Genomic DNA, 11,903 nt, shown 5'->3' with positions numbered 1-11,903 from the left:
TGGGATGGAGACATTGGATTGTACCAGTGATCAAGTCCCCCAAATCTGCCACACCCTATCCCACCACCCATGTTGACTCTGTCAAAGGCTGGATGCACAGATCCTGCTCTGTCCGCCCCTAAAAGAACCCAAGTGTGAAACAGCAAGAGAAGTTGGCCTCCTGTTGAGGTTAATAAGCAAGACAGGCTTTGCTAGAGAAACAGCACACACACAGAGAGCACAAAGTGCATTATAAGTTCTTTCCTCATTGCGGAGACAAAGCATCTGCAGGAGAAACTTAAGGAAGGAAGGGCTTGCTTTGGCTTACTGTCTGAAGATGTAATACACCATGGCAGAGATGGCCTGGCAACAGGAGTGGGAGGCAGCTGGTCATGTTGCAGCCACAGTCATGAGGCAGATAGGGATGAAGGCTGACAGTGAGATAAGATTCTGATAAAACATGAAGCACATGATCTGCCAGAATCAGCATTCTGTCTGTGCATGATAGATAGATAGGTAGGTAGATAGATAGATAATAGACAGATAGTTGATAGTTGATAGATAGACAGACAGACAGATAGATAGGAGATAGATAGATAGGAGAAAGAGAGATGATAGATAGATAGATAGATAGATAGATAGATAGATAGATAGATAGATGTAGTGAAGGCATTCATGGGCCCAATGTATATCACCATTCTTTAAGACAAACACCACTAGTCATCCTTGTAACAGGCAAAGAGATGAGAATCTTCATCACACATGTAGGGAACACTCCATTTAATACAAGAAGCCTGGATAGGAGCTGGTCATCTCAATACTCAGGGAGGCAGAGGCAGACAGATCTCTGTGAGTTCGAGGACAACCTGGTCTACAAAGCGATTCCAGGACAGCCAAGGCTACATAGAGAAACCCTGTCTTGAAAAACCAAAAAAGAAAAAAGAAAGAAAGAAAACAAAAAAGAAAGAGGAGGAGGAGGAGGAGGAGGAGGAGGAGGAGGAGGAGGAGGAGGAGGAGGAGAAGAAGAAGAAGAAGAAGAAGAAGAAGAAGAAGAAGAAGAAGAAGCCTGGATAGACTGGGATTGGAGATTCCCCGATATTATCAACCTCTTGAGATTTACAGAACAGAGGGAGCCAATGAGAAGACTATAGGAATCCAATTGTTAGGATATAGGAACCCAAGACAGAAGGACTGAACATAGCAACCAAGAACAACACCACTGGAGCAGAGCTCCATCCAGATCCATAAACCCCGGAATGTGAAGATGCTCTTGGAAACCTTTTCCCCTCAGAGCTAGGCTGTGAGGCCAGGGGCAACTGAGCCCTCTAAGTGTGGAAGGAGGTACTTCCTCTGGCCACTCCCCTTGTCACCTATAGAGTGCTCAGTGGCCGCCCACTAGCTCAGCCGTGATTGGCTTCACCCAATGGGCTGTGACCCTGTTCTGACCACTCTATGAGTATAGACTGTCATTGCTCAAATCTTGCTGTGCAGGGCACCCAAGGCCAATTAGCAGGGTTGGAGAGCACTAAGAACCACTGCTCCTGAAGATGGTTCGATCTTTGTGTCAGCCACTTTCAATTGTGAATTTGCTGTTGTTGTTGTTGTTGTTGTTGATGATGATGATGATAATGTTGATATTGTTGTTGTGGTGGTGGTGATGGTGATGCTTATTCATGTAGAATGAAACACAAAGCCAGCTTCCAAGAAGTACACATAAGCAGCCCAGAATGTAGGCAAGGGAGTGTCCTGTGGGTGGACCATCAGTGGTAGACCAGAGCCTGTGGTACACCCACCAAGTACAGTGGCGGGCACCAAGGATAGTTCTTACAGACCTCTGCACTAAACCTGCTTGCTCTGGCAAGCTCATTGCTTGTGCCCTATGATGTCCTTACATGTCCACTGTGTAGACCGGAGGATCATGAGGTCTCTGGAGAAGTCCTGGCATGGAAGCTACCTCCCTTGCCCTGACAGAGAATAAAGATCCATCCAAGCCCCAGGATAGGCTCAGAGTGGCCCTCGGTGCAGCAGATCTACCATGAAGAATGGCTCTATGCTATAGGCATGTGAGGGCATGAGGCCCTCACAAAACTATGGGAGTCCCTTGGGGCCCTAGCTACAAGCACACACAGAGACCCATCAGACCACTTATGTATAGGAAGGACATTGGGAAAGGCAGACCACGCAGAAGAGGCCTCAATGACCCTGAGATCAGGCATAGCTTCACAGCAGAAGTGACCAGGGAGGGGCCCACCACATCCAACAAGCCTGGGTAGGAACGGCAATAGGAGAGACAAGTTGTGAGGGGTAAGGTGGCAGACAGGCAAGTGCCCTGGGGCTGGGCATCCCTTCCTCAAGGGATGGAAGTGTGCATGGTGCCAGTCAGCACCCATGTAGGAACAGAGCACTAAGTGCTGGACCACTCTGAACTACTTCCTTTCCATCCCAATGACGTCCTGTGTCTATGGGTTGGAGACATTCAGAGATCTTTACTCTCTCTGAACAATTTGGATCAGGATGTGAAGAGGAGGTGAGGGGCCTCCCAACACCTAGCAGTTGTCCCCAAAGCCATGCAGTTCAAAGGTCTCTTCCTCGCTCTTTTTCACCATGTGTTCCTTCTGACTTCTATCCACATCCACTGCTGGCCCCACCCAAACACTGACTGGTTATTAGACTCAGAACAGTCCAGGGCCCCAGCATCTTCACAATTCTCAGGGTGGGATCAGGTCCTGGAGTCGGGTAAGGGGGGTCACGAAGGGGCATCAACCCTGCAGCAGAGTGAGCCCTCATTTCTAGGCCCTTCCCCAGAGGGCTATAGGTAGTTGGTGTTTCTACTGAGAGGAGTCAGGGGTGCCCCACAGTCTCCCCCTGGGGAACAGGCCCTACAGAAAGGGGGGCACTTGAAAATAGCTGCTGAAGCCACAGTGGTGAGCCAACTTGGCCGGGTGCAGGAGGACTCACAGTCCAGGTCACTCCAGCCTAGCTCCAGGCCTTTCCGAGCAGGGCAGGAAGGGAGGGTTGGAAGGGGAAGAAGTTTGTCAAAATGATGATGGCCAGAGTGCAATAGCCACTCAGCCTGTGATCAAAGGGCGGCCTCTCCCGCTATTGAACAATTCTAAACACTTTGTAAGAATGTGAACCCCACCCCCAGCCTCAGCCATGTAGGCCAAAGGTGAGGCTAATTAGAAGCAACTTTTGGAAAGTCTTTTTGTGGGATGTGGGGTGTCATGCGAAGGAGGCCTGAGCCCGCTGAGCAGTGTTTAGGAACCTGTGTCAGCTAAAAGCTGACTCAAACCTTGTCCAGGATGATATCATTAAATGGGAACCAGAGACCACAGGCCTTCATACAGGCTACCATCTGGCCACCCTCCCTCAAGTCCAACTTTCTACGCTGTTCTGGGAAAATCTTAGTATTCAAATGTCACCTCCGTTATGAGTCTCAGGCCTCCTTTGAGGTCCACAGGGCCCAGAACCTTAGAAACACAGAGAGTCAGAACCAATCAGGCATGTGACTGAGCACCCCCTACCCCTCAGGGCCAACATGACAACCCAGCAAGACCTTCTGTTGTCTGTGCAGAAGTTCAGGGCACACTGTCTGCACACGCTACAGGCTAGTGTCTATGCAACCACATTAGCTTCATGCAATTTCCACCCAAAGTACCACACACACACACACACACACACACACACACACACACACGTGTCTGTCTCTCACCTTCAGGTCCCCATCTCCTCGCTCTCCCCAGGGACAGCAAGCTGATTTAAGTCCCACCCAGCCCTAGGATGATGTCATCTACCACACTCATGGGTTGCCCAGGTTGGCACCAGCACAGGCAACAACTGGATGACACTGTCAGCACACCACAAGAATCTGCCAAGTCCTTCAGTGATGAGCATCCTTGCGTGAGAAGGGAGACACAGACGCAGGAGACTAGAGGCCATTACCAGTCCTCACACCCAAGATTCTAGAAATGAAAGCAAAAGTCACTTAGGTCATATCCCAGAATGCAAGCCAAGCCACAGCCATGGGAATATACACATAGGGTTAGGTGAGCTTATGTAAGGTAAGTGGGAATGTGGTATAAGGTGTGTGTGTGTGTGTGTGTGTGTGTGTGTGTGTGTGTTGTATATGAGATATGTGATATATGTGGTGTATATGGTATATGTGTATATGGTATATATGTGGGCATGTGGTATATATGTGTGTCTGTATGTATGTATATATATGTGTGTGTATATATATAGTGTGTGTGTCATATAGGGTATGTAGTGTGTATAGTATGTGAGGTATAGTATGTGTGTGTTATATACATGAGACTGGTGTGTATGGTGTCAATCAGTGTGTTATATGGTATATGTAATATGGATATATGTGTGTGTATGCACGTATATATAATGATACTTGTATTTGTCTTGTGTGGCATGTGCTGTATGTGATACATATGATATGCGGCATGTGATATTTGTTGGAGGATGGGAGCTATGGGGTGGCTTTATGCTATTTATGATGGATGAGTGAGGAGCGGTCATATGTAGCTATAAGGTGTGTAGTACATATGGTATGTGGTTTGTGGGGTATGTGTTGTAGGCAGTACATATGGTATATAGTGTTATAGTAAGTGTTGTGTGTGATGTAGGAGCGAGTAACTTTGATCAGCATAAATGTGGTATAATGATCATGGTAAACCCCATGTGTGGTGTGTGTGTGTGTGTGTGTGTGTGTGTGTGTGTGTGTGTGTGTGTGTGTGTAAGAGAGAAGGAGAGAGAGAAAGAGATGGTGTGGCCTATGGTGTGTACATGCAGGGAGTGTGTAGTATATGTAGGGAGCCCTGCAGAGAGTGTAGAGGGTGTGTATAGCACATATTGTGTAGTGTGGGGAGGGTATGGGGCTTGGTGAATGTTTGTAGTGTGGAATGTGGAGGGTGTGGGGGGTATGATGAGAGGGTTATAATATATATATATGGTATATATGAGATATGTACACACGTATATATATATATAAATCTTACTTGAAACATCTTTGTCGGTAAAGGACTAGATATACATTGTAAGACAAAATATTTTTAAGAAGCCAGGAAGACTGGATATATAGCCACTCTTGGCATGAAAGAGGTTCAGTCCAAGCCGGGCATGGTGGTGCACGCCTTTAATCCTAGCACTTGGGAGGCAGAGGCAGGTGGATCGCTGTGAGTTCGAGGCCAGCCTGGTCTACAAAGTGAGTCCAGGACAGCCAAGGCTACACAGAGAAACCCTGTCTTGAAAAACAAAACAAAACAAAACAAAAAAGAAGTTAACCCCTAGCAACACACAGACAACATTTCAAAGAACGAAAACCAAAGCCACCCGGTGAAACAGGCACAATGGTGCACACCTGTCTCAGCTACTCAGACGAGCCAGGCACGATGACGCACACCTGTATTCTCTGCTTCTCAGACAAAAAGCAACCTGGGGGGAGCTGGGGGGGGGGCGCAAAGGGTTCATGCCCAATCATAGTCCTTCATTAGAGGAAACCAAAGCAGGAAGTGAAGCAGAAACCATGGAGGGACACCGTTTACTGACTGGCTCTCTACAGCTGCCTCACTTTGCTTTCTAATACAAGCCCAAGGAGCTCACCTGCCCAGGAGCAGCAGTACCCACAATGGACTGAGCCTGCTGCCACATCCATCATTAATCAAGAAAAGATCCCCCACAGGCTTGCCTACAGGCCAATCTGATGGAGGCACAAAAACTAAGCGAGGCCCTGACTCTAATACAAAAAGGCTGAAGGTGCAGCTTGGTGCAGGAGAGCTTTATACCTGGAACGTATAAACCAACACCATGCTTTTAATAAAACATAAACGAGAAAATCGTGTGTGGCCTCCACGCGTGGAGAGAGGTAGGTATAGGAAGGAGCTCTTTCAGAGTGGGGTCAAGTGCTCCATGAGAGGTGTGGGCCAGGCTTCCACAACAACACGCCTCAGGTTAGGCAGATGGCACAATGTGGACTTAGTCTGCAGTGCTATGCTATGCTGTGCTGTGCTGTGCGGCCAGCCTCGGGTGAGGGCAATTCTCTAGCTTCAGAGGTTGCCCCCCACCACTCTGTCCTCACACGGTTTCTCTCCACTGGTCTCCCTTAAGTCACCAGTCGGGTGGCTCAGGGCCCACCCTAATGATCTTACTGATAGGTAATGACTCCTCCAAGGCCCATCTCCAAATTCAGTCACATCGAGGGTCAGGACTTCTGCGGATCAGTTTTCGGAGACCAGGAGTCAGTCCATAGCAACAGGGAGTTTGGGGAGAGAGATATTAATGCTAACATTTTTATTTGCAAGGCACAAAGCTCTGAGGGGATAGGAACCTCCAGGCGTGGTGGGAAAAAGGGAGGCCACTACCCAGCCCCTCTCCAGGAGGTTGAGGTGGGAGGTGGGAGTGCAAGGCATCTGGAGAAGTTCTAGGAACCACATGTGAGGACACAAACGCGTGAGCTAGACCCACACCCACAGGAAGCACCAGGAAGAGAGCCTGGCTTCGGAGCCATGTTGCCAGGTACTCAGGGCCTAAAATTGAGTTTCTAGGAGTTCACACATAGACTCCAGGAAGCTCAAATTGAGGGAGCCCCAGGCGTGAGGGATGATGGTAGGGACCAAATGCCACTGTTCTAGAAGATGTACACCATCCCCCCCAAAATGCACTAACAAGTCAAATGACAAAGATGAAAGGATGAGCAGTCACCCCATTCTCTTAAACACACTCTGGGGCCAGGGCTATAACAGTGTCAACTAACTCAAGACCCTGCTCTTCCACTGCCCCCTGGGAAAGTTCCACACACTTCCAGGGAGGACATAAGCAGAGTGTCTTCTATGTCAATGCTGAGGGAACAAAAGTGGAACTCAGGGCTATCAAGTTATCCGAGAGCTGAGAACACTAGAAGCAAGTTCAGGAAACTCAGTGCAACACCGTGTTGCTTCCCTCCTCACGGTGATGGCCAGTTTGCCCCAGAAAGAGAAAAAGTCAAGTGCCTGGAAAAGCTACCCAGGACTCTATAGATGCTGCTCAGAGACATGAGGTTGGGACACACCAGGGAGCATCACTGAGAACAAGTAAGGATGGCCAAGGGACAGGAGTGCCTGACAGAGACTGAACACCACCTCGTCAGCTCACTGCCTTCTTGAGTTAAATTGTGCAGCACTGATCTAACTGCCTGTAGTGAGCAAAGGTGAATATTCTAGAAGGATAACAACACTCAGAGCTGCAAATATATATATGACCTCCGTGTGCAACATGCATCAAAATGACCAGGCATGGGCTGGAGAAGTGGCTCGGCAATAAAGGACACTGGCTGCTGGGACCTACGGAACAGCTAGTTCCAAGGGATCCTGTGCCCTCTCCTGGCCTCTGTGGGCACTGCATACACATGGGGCATAGACAAACAATGCAAGTAAAACACTCATGTACATAAAATAAAAACAAATCCTTTTTTTTCCCCCTTCAAATTAACAGATATACTGGACAGGACATCAAAAGAAAAAGGTCACAATAGTATTTTGGAAATAAATGTCCAACAACAGAAGAACTGACAAATAAGATAAGAGGTGACCGTCCAAAGGGTTGTTATAGAGCAGCCAAGGACAACTGTCATGGAGAGCAGTGTGGAGAGACTGTATTGTGGGTTCTCCAGGCCCACAAAGCAATGTACTGACCAAGTGCCCTTCGCCTGCTGGCCACTCTGATCTCCCTTGTTCCTCTGCCTCTGGCACACTCACTGCTTCTTTGGCTCTTCAAGGTGCCAGTGCATGTCCCCAAAGGTCTCCCCACATCTGTCCCTTCTTTAGTACCTAATCCAGATGTCAAACTTTAGTCAAGTGCCCCTCCCTGTAGAAGCCCTCTCGCTAGCATGGAGGTGTGGGCCACTAATCAGCTGCCTTTGCTCAGTGAGGCCCTGATAAACCCTGGGAGAGCAGGAGCCAGTTCCCAGCGAGGACCGATAAGTACAGGCAGACTCAAGATATCCCTGTTGAGGGAACAAATGAACGCCTTTCACCCTGAGACCAGCTTGAGCAACAGGCATTCTTGCTTTTTCTCCACAAGCCCAGAAAAATAAACGGAAATAGTCAAAAATGGTCACAAAGCCCAAGGCTAGCCCTGTGAAGGAATAGAAGGCTCTGTTCACAACTGATTAGTGGGAGGAAATAAGCCATTGGAAATGCACATATTACTTTGAGAACTATGCCACCAAAACAAACAAACAAACAAACAAACAAACCAGGAAGAAACAAAGTGGTGAAGGCCTGTGTGCTCTCTGACCCCACGCAGCTGCTCCTACCCTGTCCGGTAGCTCACGCGCTCCTTAAGTATTTCCCAAGGAAACAGCCTGAGCCGTCTTTCCCACAGATTTGAAAATTCCTTATAATAAAAATGTCAAGGGTGAAATAAGACAATGCATTTTCCCAGCCCTACATCAGGCCAAATTACATAGAAGAGCCAACATCTGAACAATAAAACTCAGAATGAGGCTCACCTTTAACTCGCTGGAACCCTGGTCGAAGCAGGGATTAAACGGCTCAGAGGTTGAAGTGAAATTTTTCATTTCCCAAGGCTTTTTCAGACACGAGGCACAAATCTCCTTGGCCCCCTCCCAGCCTCCTCCCAGCCTCCTCCCTACCTCCTCCTAGCCTCCCCTGCTTGGCCCCTGCAGCCTGCAGCTAAACCCTACAAACCCTGGAGAGACTGATGGCTGACTATTGAGAAACCGTTTTGGCTTTTTTTTTGTTTTTTGTGTTTTTTTTGCTGTGTGGCCGCTCTGAGTTCCACCCTCAGAGGACAGCAGGAGTCCTTCCTCCCTTCCTTGCGCTGTGCTGAGCAAGGGAGGGCTACCATCAGGGATGTCTCAGACTGGCCAGCTCTTCCAGGACTTCTTGGGTAGTCTAGGCTAGTCCCCACCTGACAGGGCCAGGTTAGGCAGGGCCTGGGGATCCAGAATCTGGACACAGGAAACTTGGCATATATCTTGGTATGTGTCTCTTTAGGGCAGTTCAGACATCCTGTGTGTTTTTCTTTTAAGAGGTTTGGATCTTTGAGTTTGTTTTTGGTTTTTTTTGTTTTTGTTTTTGTTTTTTTTTGGTTTCAGTAGGGGTCTCTAGTGAGTGGTGAGATTGAATCTCGTCTTATAGGCCAGGCTGGCCTAGAACTCACAGACATTCTCCTGCCTTGACTTTGTAACTGCTAAGATTACAGGTATGAGCCACCATGACTAGCTAGCATAGGCCTCTTTTTGATGACCCCCCTACCTGTCCATAGAACTTTCTTAGTTAAGGGAAGAGACCCAAAACCTCCTCCTCGGAATCCCCACAAGCCCCCTCCTGTCCGGCACCAGTGTTGTTCCACGAACCAGCCCTTCTCTCTGGACTCCGGTGACATCAGAAGATAACGCCCAGTCCCCTTCTAGCAGGGGTTCTCAGCCTTCCCAGTGCCTCGACCCTTTACTACAGTTCCTCACGGTGTGCTGACCCCCAGCCAGAGAGTTATTTCACTGTTACTTCACAACTGTAATTTTGCTACTGTTATGAATCATAATGTAAAATGTCAGGTATGCAGTTATCTGATATGTGGCACCCCCCCCCAAGGGGGTTGACCCCCCACAGTCTGAGAAACACTGCCCTAGATCCTCTGAATGGGCGGAGCCTACTCCTACCACAGCAGGAGTGCAGCACCTTCAGGGGCCTGTCTGGGAACAAAGCCGGTCACAGAGGTGGAAGGCCAGCAAAGCTGACTACAGTGTTAAAGGCCTGGGGGGGGGGGGGGAGAATAGTTGCAGAGACGGACAGTGTCCCTCTGATGTGCTCATCCACAAGATCTCATTCTCTCCCCTCACTCAGGACAACTGGATTCCAGACTTAAGATAATTCTGGAAGAGCCTCTTTCCCATACGGGCGACCAATTTTATAATTAAGATAAGATGATAAGATGATAAGGTACCATAAGATGCCAGGCATCAACTATTATATTATATGAGGTTTATTAAATGAGCATAGGGGAGAAGGAAAAGGGGGAAGGGTACCCCAGAGAGAAAGAGACAGAGAGATAGGGGAGAGAGAGAGGAAGAGAGAAAAGTAAGAGAGAGAGGGGCAAGGTAGGTCTTTCCTTTTATATAGCCCTGGGCAGGGCCACGCCCCCATGGCAGGTAGGCAATGACGTCACAGGTAGGCAGACTGAAGCAGGATTCTAACACCAGGCCCTCTGCTGACTCCAAAAACCACTGGTACCTTGATCATAGATTTCTCTGCCTCTCCAAGCCTGGGAAAGAAATGCACACGGTTCTGTTTCCACCAATGGGGACATCAGAAGACACTGTCATTAGGATACTTAGGGGCTTTTTTTCAAAGTTACAATTCATAAGGGGGTATCACAAAGCTGGTCCTCCTGGTCACTGAGAGGAAATGAACGGTTTAAGTGTCAGGCAGAGGCCAAGCGAGTGAGTCCAACATCTCTGCCACCAGGCCACCGACCCCACACACGCTCACACAGCACCCAGCCCAGCCCCTCCAGGCAGGTAAGTGACCAATCTACACCCCAGCCTTATAATTGTGGTGGGACTTGGTTGGGATGACTGGTCTCACTGGGCACTAGAGAGCAGCTGTCACCAATGTGCAGAAAGGTGTAGCCCCACCCCCACCCCCGCATCCCTGAAAACATGGCTAGTGGAGAGCAAGGCAGGCGGCCAGCGATGTAATTGGCAGGATGGGGCTAGGTGCCTTCCCAAGTGACTGCAGCCCTAGATGAGGAGTAGGAGGAAGCTGGACTTGGCGCGCCTCATTCAAAAAGCTCCTCAAAGCAAACACAGCCTGTTCTCACACACCTGCAATTCCCGTTGCATTTCACGAGCCCTGAAATTCAAGCTCTTCAGTGGAGCAAGACCCCTCCCAGCTGGCCCCAGGGTCCCTTGAGCCGAGCTCAGAGTCCACTGCTCACCACAGCTTGGCTCAGGACCACAGTCACTCTTTTCCTAAACAGCATGGACAGCCCACTTGGGATTTCCAAAGCGTAAATGCACAGTTTCTAAGAGCCTCTTCTCGGGCTGCTGGGTGTGAAGCCAGACCTCAGATCCAGGCTCTGGGAGAGAAAAAGTCGCCTCAGGGAGCCTCTGAGGTCCAGGATAAGACCGCAGCTCCCTGAGGGGCCAGGCAGATGGTCCTCCAAAACCAGATTCAACCTACAAAATGAATTGTTTCTTGTCAAAGCATATCATTTACTCATTCATCCATTTATCCATCCAGAATTTACAAAGCACCTACAGGAAGCTGGCTCTGTTAGAAGGGGTGGGTAAGGATACAAGGAAGAGAAGAAGCTGCCCCTTCCCTGACTACAGACATTTGCTTCTATGAGGAACAGCAGCTGCTAGGCTAATTTAGCCTTTAAAAGTCCCAAAGGATAGCTTCCTCTTCTGCTCATGGGCATTGCTGAGTCCAGGCGCTAGATGACAGGTCATAGTGTAGATCTTTGACCCACCCTGAGCCTCTGTGTCCTCAGTGGAGGCAAAACCAGGCTGGATTCCACAGGCCACTCAGGGCCAAACAAAACATCAAACCAAGGCCAGTCGCCATCTCCTCCACCTCCACCACCACCACCACCACCACCACCACCACCACCACCATGCTACCCCAGTGCTCAGTCTAAAGGGAAGGCAGTGTTCTGTCTTCTGCCTCTGTGAAGCTTGTGCCTGCAGGTCGTGCTGTGAGGAGCCAGGTCACAGAGCAGAGGCTGGCAGCAGGAGGAGGAAGATCCTTACTCTAAAGGCAGAACAATGGGGTTCAGGATACCTTATCCAAAGTGCTTGGAGCCAGAAATGCTGCACACTTTGTTTCCCCCAGCCCCCGCCCCTGTTTTGGAAATGTTTACATAGAGATAACAAGAAAGTATCTTGGAAATGGAATCCAAGTCTAAATGTCAAA

The sequence above is a fragment of the Acomys minous genome (genome assembly GCF_964271855.1).
Source record: "Acomys minous genome assembly, chromosome: 4".
In the NCBI taxonomy this organism is placed as follows: Eukaryota; Metazoa; Chordata; class Mammalia; order Rodentia; family Muridae; genus Acomys; species Acomys minous.
This window is presented reverse-complemented; position numbering follows the sequence as displayed.